The sequence below is a fragment of the Ahaetulla prasina genome, chromosome 2, assembly GCF_028640845.1.
Source record: "Ahaetulla prasina isolate Xishuangbanna chromosome 2, ASM2864084v1, whole genome shotgun sequence".
NCBI classification, from domain to species: Eukaryota; Metazoa; Chordata; class Lepidosauria; order Squamata; family Colubridae; genus Ahaetulla; species Ahaetulla prasina.
Window position 1 is genome coordinate 11,332,405 of NC_080540.1, and position 23,569 is coordinate 11,355,973.

A 23,569-nucleotide genomic window follows, 5' to 3' on the forward strand; every position below is an offset into this window, starting at 1 on the left:
CCTGCGCAGACTGCACTGGCTACCTGTGGCCTTTCGAGTGCACTTTAAGGTTTTGATTACTACCTTCAAAGCGCTCCATGGCTTAGGGCCTGGGTACTTACGGGACCGCCTGCTGTTACCGCATGCCTCCCACCGACCCGTACGCTCTCACAGAGAGGGACTTCTCAGGGTGCCGTCCGCCAAACAATGTCGGCTGGCGGCCCCCAGGGGAAGGTCCTTCTCTGATCCTCACTCTGGAACGAGCTTCCCCCGGGTTTACGCCAAATACCTGACCTTCGGACCTTCCGCCGCGAACTGAAGACACATCTTTTCATTCGCGCGGGGCTGGCTTAAATTTTATCGATTTTAAATTTTATCGATTTTAAATTTTTTAATATTAATTTTAATGGGGTTTTAGTTTTATATATTTTAAAGTTTTTTAGGCCAATTATAAAATAAGTTTTTTAATTTGTATTTTAAATTGTATATTGTATTGTTTGTTTTTACTTTTGGCTGTACACCGCCCTGAGTCCTTCGGGAGAAGGGTGGTATAAAAATCGAATAAATAATAATAATAATAATAATAATCTGCCTAATGACCGCCTGGGTGGGTGTGGCAAGGTGGTCATGTGACTGGGTGGGCGTGGCCAACTTTTTATTATTATTATTTTTATTTGAATTTATATCCCGCCCTTCTCTGAAGACTCAGGGCAGCTTACATTGTGTAAGGCAATAGTTTCATACATTTGCATATTATATACAAAGTCAACTTATTGCCCCCCCAACAATCTGGGTCCTCATTTTACCTACCTTATAAAGGATGGAAGGCTGAGTCAACCTTGGGCCTGGTGGGACTCAAACCTGCAGTAATTGTAATTGCAGGCAGCTATGTGTTAATAAGACTGCATTAGCCTGTTGAGCCACTTCCCAGCCCATTGGGAAGTGGCCCAATGTCACTCACTTCAAAGGGCACCTTACCAGCCTCTACTCACCACTCCTCGCCTGCCCGCCTGGGCTTCTTAGGGCCCCAACAGGAAGCAGTTGCTGGAGCTAAGCAGCCACCACGAGAAAGAGTTGGCAAAACAGCTGCTCAGTTCAGATTGGATCTGACCGAGAAGGAGGCTCAGCAGAAGCACCTCACTGAGGACTAGGAGCATAGGCTTTTCAAGCAGAGGGAAGACCTGTGGGAGTGCAAGGCCAGGTACTGGCGCCTGGAGGCTCAGCGGACTGAGATGGTCAGCCAGTTCCAGGCCATGAGGCTGCCCCACTGAAACAAGGTCTTCCGGCTCTTTGCCAAGAGGGGCAATTCCCTCCAGCCTTCGTCCAAAGCCCCACACCAGGAGGCTGAAGCAGACCCTGAGTTGGAATTTCTGCCCCCCTCTGACCCACACAAAAAGACCTGAAGGGAGAGACTCTCTGCAGCAACACAAGCATTCATTGCACATATCCAGCCCAGGGGCCTTAGTTTGAGGATCCCTGATTTAGTGCAATATAAAAAATGCAGATAATTTTTCTGGGGACCACCAGATTTTTCTCATGGACCACCAGTGGTCCATTGACCACCGGTTGGTGACCACTACCCTAAAGCGTTTGCAACAGGTTTTCATGGATTCCGTACTTCCTTCTGTGCCATTAAGTCTTATTCAACTCCCGAGCCCAGGAATAGCTTTCGTCCATGACAATCTATCCTAAAGCTTTTCTTTCAAGTCTCCCAAGAGTTCACTCACTGTCCCTCTTTCTTCAACTAAACCAAAGGAAAGCGTTGGAAGGGGTGGGGGGAATGATATATAACAACCAACCTGAAAGTGAACCTCCCACTCAGCCAGGACTTTATTTTCAGGAACTAGAATAGAATAGAATAAAATTATTTATTGGCCAAGTGTGACTGGACATACAAGGAATTTGTCTTGGTGCATCCACTCTCAGTGTACATAAAAGAAGATACCTTCATCAAGGTACAACACTTATAACACTTAATGATAGCCATAGGGTACAAATTTAATACTTACTGATACAATGACAGTCATAGGCTACAAATAAGCAATCAGGAAACAATCAATTAAAATATAAATCGTAAGGATATAAGCAACAAAGTTACAGTCATAAGTAGAAGGAGATGGGTGATGAGAACGATGAGAAGATTAATAGTAGTGCAGACTTAGTAAATAGTTTGACAGTGTTGATGGAATTGTTTAGCAGAGTGATGGCCTTCGAGAAAAAACTGTTCTTGTGTCTAGTTGTTCTGGTGTGCAATGCTCTATAGCGTCGTTTTGATGGTAGGAGTTGAAACAGTTTATGTCCAGGATGCGAGGGATCTGCAAATATTTTCACACCCCTTTTTGATTCGTGCAGTATACAGATCCTCAATGGAAGAAAGGTTGGTAGCCATTGTTTTTTCTGCAGTTCTAATTATCCTCTGAAGTCTGTGTCTGCCTTGTTGGGTTGCAGAACCAAACCAGACAGTTATAGAGGTGCAGATGACAGACTCAATAATGCCTCTGTAGAACTGGATCACCAGCTCCTTGGGCAGTTTGAGCTTTCCGAGTTGGTGCAGAAAGAACATTCTTTGTTGTGCTTTTCTGATGACGTTTTTGATGTTAGCTGTCCATTTTAGATCTTGCGATACGGTAGAACCTAGAAATATGAAGGTTTCGACTGTTGATACTGTGTTGTCTCGTATTGTGAGAGGTGGAAGTACAGAAAGGTTTCTCCTAAAGTCTACCACCATTTCTACAGTTTTGAGTGTTCAGTTCCAGCTTCTTTCAGTCACACCACAAGGCTAGTCGTTCAACCTCCCGTCTGTATGCGGATTTATCATTGTCTTGAATGAGACCGATCACTGTTGTGTCATCTGCGAACTTCAGTAGTTTAACAGATGGATCGTTAGAGATGCAGTCATTGGTATACAGAGAGAAGAGAAGTGGGGAGAGCACACAGCCTTGGGGGCCCCCTGTGCTAATTGTACAGGTATCTGATGTGATTCTGCTAAACCAAGGAAAAGCATCAGTGGGGGGAACACAATGTGCCCCCCACAATGTGACAATTATTTACATGATAAAGGCAACATACCATAAACAAACAGCAAAGATGATGATAAATGGAGATACGACAGAATTTTAATATAAAAAAAGGCACAAGACAACGATGCCCATTATCTTCTTTACTATTTATATTGACATTGGAAGTGTTAAACAGAAATATTAGGCAAGATAAAGAAATTAAAGGTATGGACATGAAAAAGGACAATATAAATTACAGACATTTGCAGATGACTTGGTTTTTATCCTGGAAGACCCACAAGAAAACAAACTTAAGCTAATTAGGAAAATAGAAGAATATAGTGAAGTAGCAGAACTAAAAATAAATAAAGCAAAAAGTAAAATAATAGTTAAAAATGTCACAGACACTCAGAAAAAAGATCTAAGGCGAAAAAATAGATATACAGATAGTCAAGAAATACTTAGGAATTCAATTAACGGCAAGATGTGTAACAATTAAAGAAGATAAATATTATAAATTGGAGCAACAAATTAAAACGGATTTAGACAAATGGAAAAATTTACAATTATCATTGATGGGAAGAGTAGCCACTATAAAAATGAATATTTTGCCAAGATTATTATATTTATTTCAAACAATACCAATAAAGCTGGAAAAAATAGTTTAAAGAATTAAATAAAACAATATTAAAACATATCTGGCAAGGGAAAAAAAGCAAGGATAAGTTTGAAAATGTTGCAAGATTCTAAAAGTAGGGGTGGTTTTGGCCTACCCTTGTAGGAATTGTATATAAATACCAGATATAAGGCATTTTAAATGAAAAAGGGCAACTTAACACTAAACAGGAAATGAGTGATCAAGGGATTGAGAAAACATGGTGGTCATATGTGCAAATAGAATCTAGATATGAAAAGGATGTTAAAACGTATGGTTTAAGTAAAGAATTAACAGATTTAGATCAGATATTAACTGGGACAGATGAAAAATTAATAAAGAAAAGTATATACCTATTTGTTAAGTATTAAAATGGAAGATGAACAAGTAAAAGAGACAATGATAGTATGGGCTAAGAATTTTGGCCAATCAACTGAGTAAGACCAATGGCAGAAATTATGGGATAGAAACTATTAACAATGTCTACTGCATGCAGAGAAAATTGTTATAAAAGGTTTTATAGATGGCATTTTCTGCCCTCAAGATTAGCAAAATGTTGGAAATGTCATCAGACACCTGTTCATACTATCATATTTGGTGGACATGTCAAAAAGGAAAAAAATATTGGACTAAAATACACACATGGTTGGAAAAAATGATAAAATAACATATAGACTTGAAATCAGAGACATTTTTGTTGGGCATTTTACCAGAGAAGTATAATAAAGGGAATGTATATCTGATTTTACATGTATTAACGGCAGCGAAAGTAGTATTTGCACAACAGTGGAAAAGTAAAAAGATCTCAACAGATGAAGACGTGATTAGAAAAATATTAGAATGTGCAGAAAGGGACAAGCTAACACTTACAATTAAGGGAAAAAGAGAAATGGAATATTTCTTGACTTGAGACTTATTTTATTAATGGCTAGCGCCCAGAAACAGGAGCTAGAAATAGGGAAATATATGAAAGGATCAGTGATACAAGGAAAATGGGTTAAATTGGTTAAACAAATAGTATGACTATTCTTGGTATTAATATATATTGATATAAATGCGATCAATATTGTTGTCAACATTTTGAATATTAATTCATAAAATGATTTGTACGCAGACAACACACTGTTCAATTGAAGGTGGAATTTTTATATACTATAAAATAAACACTTATACAAAAAAGAAAGATGCTAAGTAAAAATACATACATGTTTATATCCCCCTATCTTATATGTTGAAATAACTCAAGGCAACTAACATACTGAATAGAGAAACAAACTCGCTTTCTCTGCCCAGAAATGGCAATTCCCCTTGGCTCAGATCTCCCTAATGTTTAATAAGAAGATATGCTTCACTAAAAAGAATCACACAAGAAATTAAATTATCAATGTCTCAGCTGGGCTTTTAGTAAGAGATAAGGAATGAAACTCCAAATTCCTCTAAACAGATCAAATTTATCCTCATGTGGAATTTCTTCTGTGATAAGGGAGGAGTTTTCTGCAAAACATTTTCCACAAATTGGGCATTTGAATGGTTACTCCGCTATGTGTACCCTAACATGATTTATAAGGCTAGACCTATATCTGAAATCTTTCCCACAATCAGGACACTCATACGGTTTTTCTCCTGTGTGTGTCCTCTTGTGTTTCATCAAGTCGGAATTTTGATAGAAACCTTTCCCACAATCAGGACACTTATATGGTTTCTCTCCTGTGTGAATCCTCTGATGCACCACAAGGTTATAATTCAGATTGAATCTTTTCTTACAATCCGGACACTCAAATGGTTTTTCTCCTGTGTGAGTCCTCTTGTGTATCACCAAGTCGGAATTTTGATGGAAACCTTTCCCGCAATCAGGACACTTATATGGTTTCTCTCCTGTGTGAATCCTCTGGTGAATCACCAGATAGTACTTCTCACTAAAACTTTTCCCACAATCGAGACACTCATATGGTTTTTCTCCAGTGTGAGTCCTCTTGTGTTTTACCAGCTTGGAATTTTGACTGAAACTTTTCCCACAATCTTGACACTTATATGGTTTCTCTCCTGTGTGAGTCCTCTGGTGTATCACCAGTTTGGAATTACGTTTGAAATGTTTCCCACAATCTGGACACTCATATGGTTTCTCCCCTGTGTGAGTCCTCTGGTGTTCCACAAGATTGGAATTCCTAGTGAAACTTTTCCCACACTCAGGGCACTCATATGGTTTTTCTCCAGTGTGAGTCCTCTGGTGTACCACCAGGTCAGAATTGCAACTAAAACCTTTCCCACAATCTGAACAATAGTGTTTCTCTCCTGTGTGCGTCGTCTGGTGTTTCACCAGGTGGGATTTGTGATTGAAACTTTTCCCACAATCCAGACACTCATATGGTTTTTCTCCTGTGTGAATCCTCTGGTGTACCAACAGGTTCCAATTCTTACTGAAACTTTTCCCACAATATAGACATTCATACGGTTTTTCTCCCGTGTGAATCCTCTGGTGTATCACCAGGCTAGAATTCTTACCGAAACGTTTCCCACAATACAGACATTCATATGGTGTCTCTTCTGTGTGAGTCCTCTGATGTTTCATCAGCTTCGAATTCTGACTAAATTTTTTCCCACAATCCAGACACTCATATGATTTCTCTCCTGTGTGAGTTATCTTGGGTATCTTCACTGTAGAATTCTGACTTAACATTTTTGTCATAATCTCATCTCATCTTATCTCAACTGGTTTCTTTGTCTGGAATATAAGCAGGTCAGAATTCCAAGTAAAACTTTTCACACAATCCGGACATTCAAAGAGATTTTCTCCACTGTCAGTCTCCTTGTGCCTCATGAAATTCGTTTACATGCTAAATCTTTTGTCACATTGGAAGCACCAGTAGAGCTATTCCTCCCGCATTGGCTGTTCCATAAATCACAGGAATCCTGTTCTGAGTAAAGCTTTTGCCACACTCCAAACATTTGTATGGGTTGTCGGGGAATGGATCCTCTTGTGCATAATCAGCTGTGATCTGCAATCTGTGTTTTTCCCAAAATAGGCAGTCAATGAGGTTTTTCCAACACTGATATTTTTAGATTCATGAGGGGCCCAGAAATATTTCTGATCCCTTATGTGGTGGATGCCTTAATTCAAGACACTCTTTCCTTCCTCAGTGGCTTTCATTAATGCCTTTCGCTATCCAAGGGACCTTTTCCTTTCCACTGATGTCCATCTATTTCCACATATTCTGAATTTGGTAATTATATCTTTTTAATTTTTCATGCAATATTTTCTTGAGTTCCACAAAATTTATTTTTTTCACTTGAAAACCTTGTTCCTGTTATTCTCTCCTTTGTCTCCCTCCAACTGCTGAGCAAACAGAAGAGTTTTAACACTTTCTGGAAGTGGAAAAGATTTTGATTGATGGTTTGTTTTGCATTTTAATGCTGCTTCTCGTTCTCGGTTGTCCAGACGGCTCTTCTTGACATCCACTTTGACTGTAAGATTCTATTATTGGGTTAGTTTCATTATTGTTTAAAAAATGACTGCAGATCCTGGGAAAACAGCAAACAAAAATCCAAATATTAGTATGAAAAAGGAAACTATCAAAATGCTAGCTTAACCTCTAACTTTCATTAATCATTTCATTCATTATTTCATTATTAGGCACATAGAAGATTAGAAAAATCCAAATTGAAAAATCCACTCATGTTTCAAATCATGAGTCTCTTGTTGGCTTGGGTTAATCAGAAATTATTATAATTGCAAACTGTTGTTACAAAAAATACTTGAAAATACTGATTTTTATACAGATAGACGCATATGCACTCCTACAAATCTAAAAAGATATGAATTTAGATATTTTTTTTTGTTATTTCACCCTTAAAAATGTTTCAGGAGTGGATTTGCTCAATTTGTTTGATCTAATTTAAGAAAGGTGGGGGACACTAACAGATGAGATGGTGCCCAAATCCTATCCAAGTTTTAAAGCCTCCGTTTTGCCCATCAAACTCTTCGCTTGGCAGGAAAGCCAATAACATCACAAGGAATCAAAGGTTACACGAAGACCGAGGGAGATAAGAAACATGAAATAAAAGACTTTTTAAATCTCCCAAATCCCCCATTGGTAAAATCACAGGCAGCAATTTTAAATCATGCAGCAAAAGGAGAGCATCATTTGGGGAGAGAAAGAAGATACAGCAGCAGCCCACATGCTTCACCCTCGTTGCTTTCTCTGCTTCCAGGCCGTGGAGGAAGCCAAACTTGCTCCCGGCTTCTCCTCCGACCTTCCCTCCACTCACCTCCCAGGAGCCGCTTCCACCCTCCAAGCAGCACAAGAGGCTCCGCCGACGCCATCCTTCTCCCGTGGGTGAACCGGAAGAGGAACGTCCTCTCTTCCTCCCCTCTAGCAATCCAATACTCTATCGTTTCAACTTGTTCCGACTAGCAACGTCAGTACTGTACTCTAGTCTCTGCTTTCTAGGTATGAGTGTTGTTCGTTATTTCAGCGCCATCTAGCGACACAAGGTTGAAAATCACCCTCGTCCTATCTCTACCCTAATGCGTTTGCAACAGGTTTTCATGGATTCCGTGGTTCCTTCTGTGCCATCAAGTGTTAATTCACTCCCACCGAGGACAGGAGGAATAGCCTTCGTCCATGACAGTCTATGCTAAACCTTCTCTTTCAGGTCTCCCAAGAGTTCACTCGTTGTCTGGCTTTCTTCAACTAAACCAAAGGAAAGAGGGAGGGGGGTGGGAAATGACATATAACAGTGAACCTGAAAGTGAACCTCCCACTCAGCCAGGATTGTTTTTGCAGGAACTAAACCAAACAAAAGCATCCGTGGGGGGAACACAATGTGAGAATTATTTACATGATAAAGGCAACATACCATAAACTAGCAGCAAAGATGATGGTAAATGGAGATACGACAGAGAATTTTAATATAAAAAAGAGCACAAGACAACGATGCCCATTATCTCCTTTACTATTTAGTTTAACACATTGGAAGTGTTAAACAGAAGTATTAGGCAAGATAAAGAAATTAAAGGTATGGACATGAAAAAGGAACAATATAAATTACAGGCATTTGCAGATGACTTGGTTTTTATCCTGGAAGAGCCACAAGAAAACAAACTTAAGCTAATTAGGAAAATAGAAGAATATGGTGAAGTAGCAGGACTAAAAATAAAGATAAGAGGAAAATAATAATTAAAAATCTCACAGACACTCAGAAAAAAGAACTAAGGCGGAAATAAGGTATACAGATAGTCAAGAAACTTAAATACTTAGGAATTCAATTAATGGCATGCTGTATAACTATTAAAGACAACTATTATAAACTGGAGCAAAAAATTAAAATGTATTTATAGAAATGGAAAAATTTACAATTATCATTGATGGGAAGAGTAGCCACTAAAAAATGAATATTTTGCCAAGATTATTATATTTATTTCAAACAATACCAATAAAGCTGGAAAAAATAGTTTAAAGAATTAAATAAAACAATATTAAAATATATCTGGCAAGGGGAAAAAAAGCAAGGATAAGTTTGAAAATATTGCAAGATTCTAAAAGTAGGGGTGCTTTTGGCTTACCAGATTGGAAATTGTATATAGATACCAGATATAAAGGAATTTTAAATGAAAAGGGCAACTTAACACTAAACAGGAAATGAGTGATCAAGGAATTTGAGATAACATGGTGGTCATATGTGCAAATAGAATCTAGATATGAAAAGGATGTTAAAATGTATGGTTTAGGTAAAGAATTAACAGATTTAGATCAGATATTAACTGGGACAGATGAAAAATTAATAAAGAAAATTATATACCTATTTGTTAAGTATTAAAATGGAAGATGAACAAGTAAAAGAGACAATGATAGTATGGACTAAGAATTTTAGCCAATCAACTGAGTTAGACCAATGGCAGAAATTATGGGATAGAAACTATTAACAATGTCTACTGCATGCAGAGAAAATTGTTATAAAAGGTTTTATAGATGGCATTTTCTGCCCTCAAGATTAGCAAAATGTTGGAAATGTCATCAGACACCTGTTCATACTATCATATTTGGTGGACATGTCAAAAAGGAAAAAAATATTGGACTAAAATACATTCATGGTTGGAAAAAATGATAAAATAACATATAGACTTGAAATCAGAGACATTTTTGTTGGGCATTTTACCAGAGAAGTATAATAAAGGGAATGTATATCTGATTTTACATGTATTAACGGCAGCGAAAGTAGTATTTGCACAACAGTGGAAAAGTAAAAAGATCTCAACAGATGAAGACGTGACTAGAAAAATATTAGAATGTGCAGAAAGGGACAAGCTAACACTTACAATTAAGAGAAAGAAAGAAATGGAATATTTCTTGACTTGGGACTTATTTTATCAATGGCTAGCGCACAAAAACAGGAGCTAGAAACAGAAATATATGAAAGGATCAATGATACAAGGAAAATGGACTAAATTGGTTAAACAAATAGTATGACTATTCTTGGTACTAATATATATTGATATAAATGTGATCAATATTGTTGTAAACTTTTTTTTTTTATTTGAATTTATATCCCGCCCTTCTCCGAAGACTCAGGGCGGCTTACATTGTGTAATGCAATAGTCTCATTCTATTTTGAATATTAATTCGTAAAACTATTTGTACGCAGACAACACACTGTTCAATTGAAGGTGGAATTTTTATGTACTATAAAATAAAATAAACACGTATACAAAAAAGAAAGATGCTAAGTAAAAATACATACATGCCTATATTATATGTAGAAATGACGCAAGGCAACTAACATACTGAATAGAGAAACAAACTCGTTTTCTTTGGCCCAGTATTGGCAGTTCCCCTTGATTCCGTGGAAGGGAGCGATGGCACTGGGCCAAACTAAGGAAGCTCAGATCTCCCTCATATTTAATAAGATATGCTTCACTAAAAAGAATCACACAAGAAATTAAATTATCAATGTCTCAGCTGGGCTTTCAGTAAGAGATAAGGAATGAAACTCCAAATTCCTCTAAACAGATCAAATTTATCCTCATGTGGAATTTTTTCTGTGATAAGGGAGGAATTTTGTGCAAAACATTTTCCACAAACTGGGCATTTGAATGGTTACTCCCCTATGTGCACCCTAACATGATTTATAAGGCTAGACCTATATCTGAAATCTTTCCCACAATCAGGACACTCGTACGGTTTTTCTCCTGTGTGTGTCCTCTTGTGTTTCATCAAGTCGGAATTTTGATAGAAACCTTTCCTGCAATCAGGACACTTATATGGTTTCTCTCCTGTGTGAATCCTCTGATGCACCACAAGGTTGGAATTCAGACTGAAAATTTTCTTACAATCTGGACACTCAAATGGTTTTTCTCCTGTGTGAGTCCTCTTGTGTATCACCAAGTCGGAATTTCGATGGAAACCTTTCCCGCAATCAGGACACTTATATGGTTTCTCTCCTGTGTGAATTCTCTGGTGAATCACCAGATAGTAATTCTCACTGAAACCTTTCCCACAATCGAAACACTCATATGGTTTTTCTCCAGTGTGAGTCTTCTTGTGTTTTACCAGCTTGGAATTTTGATTGAAACTTTTCCCACAATCTGGACACTCATATGGTTTCTCTCCTGTGTGAGTCCTTTGGTGTATCACTAGCTTGGAATTACGCTTGAAACTTTTCCCACAATCTGGACACTCATATGGTTTCTCTCCTGTGTGAGTCCTCTGGTGTTCCACGAGGTTGGAATTCCGACTGAAACTTTTCCCACATTCAGGGCACTCATACGGTTTTTCTCCTGTGTGAGTCCTCTGGTGTATTACCAGCTTGGAATTACGCTTGAAACATTCACCACAATCTGGACACTGATATGGTTTCTCTCCTGTGTGAGTCCTCTGGTGTTCCACAAGGTTGGAATTCCGACTGAAACGTTTCCCACATTCTGGGCACTCATACGGTTTTTCTCCTGTGTGAGTCCTCTGGTGTACCACCAGGTCAGAATTGCAACTAAAACCTTTCCCACAATCTGAACAATACAGTTTCTCTCCTGTGTGCGTCGTCTGGTGTTTCACCAAGTGGGATTTGTGATTGAAACTTTTCCCACAATCCAAACACTCATATGGTTTTTCTCCCGTGTGAATCCTCTGGTGTACCAACAGGTTCCAATTCTTACTGAAACTTTTCCCACAATAGAGACATTCACATGATTTCTCTCCTGTGTGAGTCCTCTGGTGTTTCACCAGCTTTGAATTCTGACTAAATTTTCCCCCACAATCCAGACACTCGTACGGTTTCTCTCCCGTGTGGGTTATCTTAGGTATCCTCACTGTAGAATTCTGACTGAACATTTTGTCATAATCTCATGTCATCTCATATGGTTTCTCTGTCTGGAATATAAGCAGTCAGAATTCCAAGTAAAACTTTTTACACAATCCGGACAAAGAGGGCCTTTGGTGGCTCAGACTGGTAAAAATAGTCTGTTATTAACAGCAGCTGCTTGCAATTACTGCAGGTTCAAGTCCCACCAGGCCCAAGGTTGACTCAGCCTTCCATCCTTTATAAGGTAGGTAAAATGAAGACCCAGATTGTTGGGGGCAATAAGTTGACTTTGTATATAATATACAAATGGATGAAGACTATTGCTTGACATAGTGTAAGCCACCCTGAGTCTTCAGAGAAGGGCAGGATATAAATGCAAATTAAAAAAAAGAGATTTTCTCCACTGTCAGTCTCCTTGTGTCTCACGAAATTCGTTTACATGCTAAATCTTTTGTCACATTGGAAGCACCGGTAGAGCTATTCCTCCCACATTGGCTGTTCCATAAATCACAGGAATCCTGTTCTGAGTAAAGCTTTTGCCACACTCCAAACATTTGTATGGGTTTTTGAAGAGTGGATCAACTTGTGCATAATCAGCTGTGATCTGCAATCCGTGTTTTTCCCAAAATAGGCAATCAGTGAATTTTTTCCAAACTGATATTCTTAGATTCATGAGGGGGGGCAAAAATATTTCTGATCCCTTATGTTATGTTTCCAGATGGCTCTTCTTGACGTCTGTAAGTTTCCTATTAATTCGTTTCATTATTGTTTAAAAAATGGCTGCAGATCCTGGGAAAACAGCAAAAACATCCACATATTAGTATGAAAAAAGAAACTATCAAAATGCTAGCTTAACCTATAACTTTCATTAATCATTTCATTCATTATTTCATTATTAGGCACATAGACTAGAAAAATCCAAGTTGAAAAATGCACTCATATTTCAAATCATGAAAGCCTCTTGTTGGATTGGGTTAATCAGAAATTATTATAATTGCAATCGTTATTTTAAAAAATACCTGAAAATACTGATTTTTATACAGATAAACGTATATGCAGTCATACAAATCTATAAATATATGACTTTTGGGGTATTTCACTCTTAAAAATGTTTCAGGAGTGGATTTGCTCAATTTGTTTGATCTAAGGTGGGGGACACTAATAGATGAGATGGTGCCCAAGTCCTATGCCAGGAAAACAACATGTCAATAACATCACAAGGAATCAAGTGTTACGGGAAGCCCGAGGGAGAGAAGAAATATGGGGGGGGGGGAATACTTTTTAAATCTCCCTGCAGAAAATCACAAGCAGCTGTTTTAAATCATGCAGCAAAAGGATAACAAAATTTGGGGAGAGAAAGAAGATGCAGCAGCAGCAGCAGCCCAGATATTCCATTCTTGTCCCTTCGCTGCTTCCAGGCCGTGAAGGAACCCAAAGGACCCGGCTTGCTCCCGGCTTGTCCTCCGACCTTCCCTCCACTCACCTCCCAGGAGCCGCTTCCATCCTCCAAGCAGCACAAGAGGCTCCGCTGACGCCATTATCCGGCACTGGGTGAGCCGGAAAAGGAACGTCCTCTCCTCCTCTCTAGCAATATAGTACTCTATCGTTCCAATTTGTTCCTGTAGCGATGCCGCTGCTGTAGTCTATTCACTGCTCTCTAGGTGCGAGTGTTGCTGCTTTGTAGAGCGCCATCTAGCGACAGAAGGTTGAAAATCACCCTCGTCCTATCTCTACCCTGAAACTTTCATGGATTCCGTGGTTCCATCTGTGCCATCAGGTGTTATTTGACTCCCACCGAGCCCAGGAATAGCTTTCTTCCCTGACAGTCTATCCTAAAGCTTTTCTTTCAGGTCTCCCAAGAGTTCACTCACTGTCCCTCTTGCTCCAACTAAACCAAAGGAAAGGGTCCAAAGTGGGTGGGTGGGTGATGTATAACAGCCAACCTGAAAGTGAACCTCCCTTGGGGGCTGCTGGAGATTGTTGCATCCAGTTTTTAGCCTGGTGTGTGTGTGTGTGCATGAGAAAGCCTCGAAACCTGCCTTGGCAAATGATTGAAGCTATAATAGAGTAGCTGTTGAATGGAAGGCTCTAGCCCTAGTCTGTCGTTTGGGGTCTGGTAGGGAGGCCCTCATCCTCACTCCAACTGAGCCAGGAGCTTTTTTTGCAGGAACCAAACCATGGGAAAGCATCTGTGGCGGGAACACAATGCGCCATCAGGCAGGGACAGAAAACAACATCCCTTGTGAAGACTATCCTAGCCAGTTCTCTCTTTGGGAGTGCAGGATAACGCTCCAAAATCAAATCCCTTTGATTGCTTATTTGTACCTGATGACTATCATTAAGTGTTGTACCTTATGATTTTTGATGTTCTTTTCTTTTACGTACACTGAGAGCATCTGCACCAAGACAAATTCCTTGTGTGTCCAGTCACACTTGGCCAGTAAAGAATTTTATTCTCTCCTATTCAAAACTATATTTGCGACGGAGGGAAGCTTGAAGAGAGAAGCTTGACCCTCCTTACCTTCACAAGATTACCAGGTACTGCATCATAAAAATTGAAAAAGGTCTTGTTTGTATGTGCAGTCTTAAAATAATTGTCAGCTTCATCTTCCATTAATAGAAGAACAAAATATGAGACAAAACCTTGGAAGCGCCCACCCACATTGCTTCCAAAGAAAGATAGGAAATATTATTTTTCCCTCTGCAATTCTTGCAGCTGGAACTGCCGGGATTACCCTCAGTAAGCAACCTGGTTTATCACCTACATGGAATTGCTAGGGGAGGCCATCCTTCCTGTGATATCCAATTATCTACAAGTTGTCCTTTATTTACTTCATTTAGTGACCATTTGAAGTGACAAGGTTATTGAAAAAAGGGACATGACCATTTTGCACACTTAAAAGGCCACTGCAGCATTGTAACATGATGAAAATTCAAACTCCGGGCAATTCACGAGTCTTTGTGACAGTTGCAGTGTTCTGGGGTCATGTGATCGCTGAGCTGGTACAGAAACTGGAGGTGCTCCTGGACTCACAAGTCCTGCTTGGGGAGGGGCTTTCAACAGATTCATCTTGTGTGCCAATTGTGCCCTTTCCTGGACCGGTGATGCATTGCACTCTTGCCTGGGTCACCTCCTGTTTGAATCTCTGCACTGGACCACTAGAAGACTCAACTGGTCCCGAAGGCAGCAGCGCACACAGTAATGGAAGCCCCTAGGCTACCCGTGTTAACATCTTTGTGGTGCGAACCGTACTAGATTCAGTTCTTTAAGGTGGAATTACAGTAATAGCAATCAGACATATATACCACCCCACTGTGTTTTGTACCACACTCAGTTTACAGCATCAGCGTATTGTCCCCAACAATCTGGGTCCTCATTTTACTGATCTCCAAATGACGGAAGGTTGAGTCAAGCTCGAGGTATGTCAGTACCAGATTCCATGCTGTGGGCAGAGTCACCTGGCAATACTGCATTCTAACCACTGAGCCAACAGAACACCTGTCATTATTTTCTCACCTTTATTTTTGCATCTATCTGTTCTTCCAGGTCAGATAGGATGGGCATGCTCCTGGCCTCTTGCCTTCAATATTGCCATCTGATAGGAGCTGGGAAGGGAGCCTTGTCTGTTGCAGCTTCTGAGACATTCTAACCCCTTAGAGGTCAGGCAGGTCTTTATCCTCCTGGTCATCCATAAAGCAAGAACTATATTTTCCCTTCAGCACTGGGATAAGAAGAGAGGACTGCACACCAGGTGAATTCAAACCATTTTTTTGCTTTTATGCATTTGGTTTTAATACAGCTTTAAAGTTAATTATTGATTGGGAACCGGCCAGAGATTGTTATAACATGGGTGGCTACTTAAATGTTTTAAATAAATCAGAAGAAGAAATGAATGAATGAATGAATGAATGAATCCTCTGCAAGTTGCTTGAGGCAAATGAAGTTTGTTGAATACATTGGTTTATCAAATTTTTAGGCTGCTAATCCTGAGGAGGTTAACTTCTCCAATTTAACTCCTTTTATTTAATTCCTCGCAAGAAGAAAGATTACAAGTTTTAAAAAAGAAATGAAAATAATTAATAATATCTGGAGGCCATTATTCCAAAACCATCTGAATACCATCAATCTTCTTACACATGCCCTGTATTTGCAGGGCAAGTACATGTCAAATATGAAGCCTTTGCATTTTGCCATTTGAAATATATATGGGGTTGATCAGTTTCTGTATTAAGGTTTTATTGCTGTAAACCATGTGGAGTCATCATACATTCAGCTGCCATATACAAGCTAATACATATATATATATATATTATTAGTAGAAATAACTCAAGGCATGAAACGTACCTAACAGAAATCCAAACTTGCTTTCTCTGACCCAGCAAGGGCAGTTCCCCTTGACTCAGTTGAAGGGAACGATGGCACCAGGCCAAACTAAGGAAGCTCAGATCTCCTCCCTCATGTTTAATAATAAGACATGCTTGACTAAAAAGAGTCACACAAGAAATTATATTTTTTAATTTCTCAGCCAGGCTTTACTAAGTGACAAAAACCAAGATTCAAGATCCCTCTAAACAGAACAAATTCATCCTCCTGTGGAATTTAATTTGTGATAAGCGAGGAATTTTGTACTGTCCCCACTCTGGGCATTTGAATGGTTACTCTCCTATGTGTAACCTTACATGATTTATAAGGCTAGACCTACAACTGAAATCTTTTCCACAATCCGGACACTCATACAGTTTTTCTCCTGTGTGAGTCCTCTTGTGTTTCACCAAGTCGGAATATCGATGGAAATCCTTCCCGCAATCAGGACATTTGTATGGTTTCTCTCCTGTGTGAATCATCTGGTGTTCCACCAGCTGGAAATTCCGACAGAAACTTTTCCCACAATCTGGACACTCATATGGTTTCTCACCTGTGTGAGTCCTCTGATGTTCCACCAGCTGGGAATTCCGACAGAAATTTTTTCCACAATACGGGCACTCATACTGTTTTTCTCCTGTGTGAATCCTCTGGTGTGTCACTAGGTTGGAAGTCTGACTGAACCTTTTCCCACAATACAGACACTCATATGGTTTCTCTCCCGTGTGAGTCCTCTGGTGTAACATCAGATGAGAATTCTGACTGAATCTTTTCCCACAATCTGGACACTCATATGGTTTTTCTCCTGTGTGAGTCTTCTGGTGTTTCACCAAGTTGGAAGTTTGATGGAAATCTTTCCCGCAATCAGGACATTTAAAGGGTTTCTCTCCTGTGTGAGTCCTCTGGTGTATCACCAGGTTCGAATTCTGACTGAAACTTTTCCCACAATACAGACACTCATAAGGTTTCTCTCCTGTGTGAGTCCTCTTGTGTGTCACCAGGTCGGAATTCCGACTGAACCTTTTCCTACAATCTGGACATTTATATGGTTTCTCTCCTGTGTGAATCCTCTGGTGTTTCAATAGGTAAGACTTCTTAATGTAACTTTTCTCACAATATAGACACTCATATGGTTTCTCCTCAGTGTGAGTCCTCTTGTGTATTGCCAGATTGGTGTGCATGCTAAATCTTTTTTCAGAGGGGGAGCATTGGTAGAGTTTCTCTTCAGCATTGGTTCTTCCACGTATCACGAGAGACCTGTTCTGAAAAAAGCTTCTGATGCACCCGAAACATCTGTTTGGCTTTTCATGGGATGGTTCGATTTATGCATCAATCAGATGCGATCTGCAATCTGTGTTTTTCTCACAATAGGCAGTCTGGGGGATTTTCCAACACTGCTATTCTTGGATTCTTGAGGAAGCCAACAATGTTTCTGGCCTCTTGCCTGGTGGTTCTTTGATTGAAGCTACTCTTTCCTTCCACAAAGGTTTTCATCAATGTCTACCAGTTTGGGCTATCCACAACACCTTTTTCTTTCCACTGACTTCCAGGTGTTCTTTATTTAGAAATTATCCTCCTTGACATCTCATGTAGTGTTTCCTTCCGTTCCAGAACCTGTTTATTTTTTTCCAGCTGAAAACTTCATTCTTATAGTTCCCTTTTATGGAATTGGAAGTGGAAGATTTTGATCGATGGTTTGTTTTCCATTTTAAAGCTGTTTCTCATTCTCTGTTGTCCAGAGGGCTCTTCTTGGCATTCTCTTTGTCTGTAAGATTCATATTAATGAGTTAATTTCATTATTGTTCAAAAATGATTGCATGATATGAGAAAACAGCGGAAATGGTGCTTTTTGGCTTATTCTTTGGTGGAGGAAGCCAAAGAGGCCTCAGCCGATTCTCCACCAAACTTGTTCCCAGGCGGAGGAGTGCAGAAAACAGGAGGTGATTATGCCCTGCTGAATGCTATGCAAGCTCAAATATCCCATTTAAGCAAGATGATGGCCTCATGGACAGCAACGGGTGGTTCGCCCTTGATTGGAGGGCGAGTGAATCGGGGACTGGGCTATTCTGCTTCAGCTGAAAACTTGGCGAAGCCATTGATCTGTTATAAGTGTGGGGCTGCGGGGCATTACAGGCATGCTTGTTCTAAACCACAGAAACTATGGAATTTGGCCTAGTCGGGAAACTACAAGGGCCCCCAATGAGGTGCCCAGTGATACTAGCTAGGTGAGCGGAGGCTGACCACCACCCCATCATGTGACCATGGCTGGCAGCCATAAAAAGAGGCCCAGAAGACCCCGGACTCAGCCACCCTTATGGGGGATGAGCACCACCCAAGATTTAAAAGCATCCCTTCTGCCCATGAGACTCCTCACTCTCAAGGAAAACATCGTGTCAATCAAATCAGAAGGAGCGAAGTGATTCGTGGAGGGTGAGGGAGGTGGGTGGCTCAGCAATATGAAAAAAATATATCAAGATTTCTTTAACTCTCCCAGCAGAAAATCACAAGCAGCTGTTTTAAATCCTGCAGCAAAAGGATAACAAAATTTGGGGAAAGAATATACAGCAGGAACGCAGATTTTTTTTTTTCCAGTCTTGCTCCTTGTTCTGCTTCCAGGCCGTAAACGGCCCGACTTGCTCCGGGCTTCTCCTCCGACCTTCCCTCCACTCACCTCCCAGGAGACGCTTCCACCCTCCAAGCAGCACCAGAGGCTCCGCCGACGCCATCACCCACCCATAGGTCAGCCGGAAGAGGAAGTTCCTCTTTCCTTCGGCTCGTCTCCTCCACGTCCTCTCTAGGAATCTAATACTCTATCGTTTCAGTTCGCTCTAGCGCGGCCTCTCTCTCTCCGGTACGTCAAGGGTAGCGATGCCGCTGCTGTACTCTATTCACTGCTTTCTAAGGCGCGAGTGTTGCTGCTTTGTAGAGCGCCATCTAGCGACAGACGGTTGAAAATCACCCTCGTCCTATCTCTACCCTGAAGCGTTTGCAAGAGGCTTCCGTGGATTCAGTGGTTCCTTCGGTGCCATCAAGTCTTATTTGACTCCCACCGAGCCCAGGAATAGCTTTCGTCCCTGACAATCTATCCTAAAGCTTTTCTTTCAGGTCTCCCAAGAGTTCACTCACTGTCCCTCTTGCTCCAACTAAACCAAAGGAAACGGTCCAAAGTGGGTGGGGGGATGACGTATAACAGCCAACCTGAAAGTGAACCTCCCTTGGGGGCTGCTGGAGATCGTTCAACCCAGTTTGTAGCCTGGGGTGTGTGTGTGTGTGTGCAGAGAACGCCTCAAAACCTGTCTTGGCAATTTTTTTAAAAAAATTGAATTTATATCCCGCCCTTCTGCGAAGACTCAGGGCGGCTTACATTGTGTAAGGCAATGGTTGAAAGCTGTTATAGTTAAGCTGTTGAATGGAAGACTCTAGCCCTAGTTTGTCCTCTGGGGTCTGGTAGGGAGGCCCTCATTCTGATTGAAACTGAGCCAGGAGCTTCCTTTGCAGGAACCAAACCAAGGGAAAGCATCTGTGGCGGGAACACAATGTGCCATCATTGTGTTCCCGCCTCCCTTATGAAGACTATCTCCCTTGTGAAGACTATCTCCCTTGTGAAGCACCTCCCTTATGAAGACTATCCTAGCCAGTTCTCTCTCTTGGAGGTGCAGGATAACTCCCCAAAACTACATTTGCAACTGAGGGAAGCTTGAAGAGTGAAGCTTGACCCTACTTAGCTTCACAAGATTAAGCAGGTGCTGCATCATAAAAGTTGATAAAGGTCTTGTTCGTATGTGCAGCCTTAAACAATTGCCAGATTCATATCCCTTTAATAGAAGAATGAAATTGGGAACAAAATCTTGAAGTGCCCACCCACATTGCTTCCAAACCCGTCTAGATAGCAGCTGGAATTTGCCAGGATTACCCTCAATAAGCAACCTGGTTTAACACCTACATGGAACTTCTAGGAGAGGCCATCCTTCCTGCCATATCCAATTATCTACAAGTTGTCCTTGATTTACTTCATTTAGTGACCATTTGAAGTGACAAGGTTATTGAAAAAAGGGACGTGACCATTTTTCATACTTAAAAGGCTACTGCAGCATTGTAACATGATGAAAATTCAGACTCCGGGCAATTATCTTTCTGATAGTTGCAGCGTTCTGGGGTCATGTGATCACCTGTGGCGTCTGAGCTGGTTGTACAACCTCCTGGACTCACAACTCCTGCTTGAGGCAGCCATGGCTGGGGGAGGGGCTTTGCACAGATTCCTCTCGTGCACCAATTTTGCCCTTTCCTGCACCTGGATGCCTTACACAGAGGGTCACTCTCACCTTGGGTCACCTCCTGTTTGAATTCCTGCTGGGAAACTTCAACTGGTCCAGAATGAAGCAGAGCACACAGTAATGGGGGCCCCTAGGTTGCCTCTGTAACATCTTTGTGGTGTGAGCTACACAAGATTCCTTTAAAGGTGCAATTCAAGCTCATTATCTTTAAAGCTATTTATTATAGCAATAGTGATCAGACATATATACCACTTATATATCACTACACTGTGTTTTGTACGCTATCGGTTTAGTGTCAGCATATTGTCCCCAACAATCTGGCTCCTCATTTTACCGATCTAAGCAGGACAGAAGGCTGAGTCAACCTAGAGGTCCGTCAGGATTGGATTCTAGGCTGTGGACAGAGTCACCTGGCAAAACTGCATTCTAACCACTGAGCCAACAGGGCACCTGTCGCTATTTTCCCATCTTTATCTTTACATCTATCTGTTCTTCCAGGTCAGATAGGATGGGCATGCTCCTGGCCTCTTGACTTAAATATTGCCATCTGATAGGAGCTAGGAAGGGTGCCTTGTCTGCTGCAGCTCCTGCCCTATAAAACAGTCTCCCCCCACCAAAAGAAAAAAATGTTACTCTATAAAAACATACATTTATGATGATATGTGTGAAATCAGTAAAATTGAAAAGAAATTGAAAAGAAAGTGTATATAAATAGAAAATCGGGTTACTCGGATACTACTTTGGAAAATATTGAATTAAAAATGAATACAACAATGGAGAGAGAATGGAAAGAGGAGTAGAGGGATAGATAGGAGGGGAGAAGAGAAGAAGGACAGTGAGGAACAGAAGAAAGGGAAAAAGAGAGGAAGAAAGGGAGGGGAAATAAGAGGACAGAAGGTTAGAAAGGGAGGAAGGAAGGAGTCAGGGAAAGGAAGGGGAAGGAGAGAAGGGGAAGGAGAGAAGGGGAAGGAGAGGAGAAAAGAAGAAAGTAGAAGAGGATAAAAGAAGGGTGGGAAGGGAAAGAGGAGAAGGTTTGTTGTAAAATAAGGGAGATGGAATGGTAGAAGAGCAACCCCGAGTATACTCAAATTTTTTAGGATGAAGAATGAACTAATATGAAAGTTAAAAGAGAATATTTATGATTAATAATGGATAAGAGACTATACATTTAAGACGTGTTAAAAATTGAAGAATGAAGAACATGAGAAATAAAAATTTAATTTTTAAAAAAAAAGACATTCTTGCCCTTGCAGTTTGGCAGATCTTTAGAATAGAATTTTTTTTATTGGCCAAGTGTGATTGGACACACAAGGAATTTGTCTTGGTGCATATGCTCTCAGTGTACAGAAAAGAAAAGATACGTTCATCAAGGTACAACATTTACAACACAATTGATGGTCAATATGGGCCAATTGATGGGCCGCGGTGTGGCTCAGGCTGTAAGAAGCCTGTTATTAAAACACAGCTGCCTGCAATTACTGCAGGTTCTAGTCCCACCAGGTCCAAGGTTGACTCAGCCTTCCATCCTTTATAAGGTAGGTAAAATGAGGACCCAGATTCTTGAGGGGGCAATAAGTAGACTTTGTAAATATACAAATAGAATGAGACTATTGCCTTACACACTGTAAACCGCCCTGAGTCTTCGGAGAAGGGCGGGATATAAATGTAAAAAAAAATAATCAATATAAATCATAAGGGTTGCCAGCAACAAAGTTACAGTCATACAGTCATAAGTGGAAAGAGATTGGTGATGGGAACTATGAGAAGATTAATAGTAGTGCAGATTCAGTAAATAGTTTGACAGTGTTGATGGAATTATTTGTTTAGCAGAATGATGGCCTTCGGGGAAAAACTGTTCTTGTGTCTAGTTGTTCTGGTGTGCAGTGCTCTATAGCGTTGTTTTGAGGGTAGGAGTTGAAACAGTTTATGTCCTGGATGTGAGGGATCTGTAAATATTTTCACGGGCCTCTTCTTGATTCGTGCAGTATACAGGTCCTCAATGGAAGGCAGGTTGGTAGCCATTGTTTTTTCTGCAGTTCTAATTATCCTCTGAAGTCTGTGTCTTTCTTGTTGGGTTGCAGAACCGAACCAGACAGTTATAGAGGTGCAAATGACAGACTCAATAATTCCTCTGTAGAACTGAATCAGAATCCTTGGGCAGTTTGAGCTTACTGAGTTGGCGCAGAAAGAACATTCGTTGTCCTTTTTTGATGATGTTTTTGATGTTAGCTGCCCATTTTAGATCTTGCGATATGATAGAACCTAGAAATTTAAAGGTTTCTACTGTTGATACTGTGTTGTCTAATATTGTGAGAGGTGGAAGTATGGAAGGGTTTCTCCTAAAGTCTACCACCATTTCTATGGTTTTGAGTGTATTCAGTTCCAGATTGTTTTGGTTGCACCACAAGGCTAGTTGTTCGACCTCTCGTCTATATGCGGATTCGTCATTGTCTCGAATGAGACCAATCACTGTTGTGTCATCTGCGAACTTCAGTAGCTTAACAGATGGATCATTGGAGATGCAGTCATTGGTATACAGAGAGAAGTGAAGTGGGGAGAGCACACTGCCTTGGGGGGCCCCTGTGCTAATTGTACAGGTATTTGATGTGATCTTGCTTAGCTTCACCTGCTGCTTCCTGTTTGTTAGGAAGCTTGTGATCCACTTAGAAGTCTGTTCCGGTACCTGTAACTGGTTTAGCTTAGTTAGAATGTCTGGAATGATGGTATTGAATGCTGAACTAAAGTCTACAAAAAGGACCCTTGCATAGGTCTTTGGAGACTCAAGATGTTGTAGGATGTAGTGCAGAGCCATATTAACAGCATCATCTGTTGATCTATTTCCTCGGTATGCAAATATCCTCCTGGTTTTCCATAAAGCAAAGAACTAGTTTTCCCCTCAGCACTGGGAGGAGAGGAGAGGACTGCAATCAGAAGGTGAATTCAAACGAGTTAAATTTTTTGTTTTTATCCATTTGGTTTTAATATAGTTTTAAAGTAGCCGGAG

The 23,569-nt window shown here is 40.5% G+C and overlaps 1 pseudogene; it reads right to left on the reverse strand.

The window, feature by feature from the left end:
* Positions 1-10,286: 10,286 nt before the first annotated feature.
* Positions 10,287-19,077, reverse strand: LOC131190363 (zinc finger protein 345-like; annotated as a pseudogene).
* Between the last annotated feature and the right edge of the window lie 4,492 nt (positions 19,078-23,569).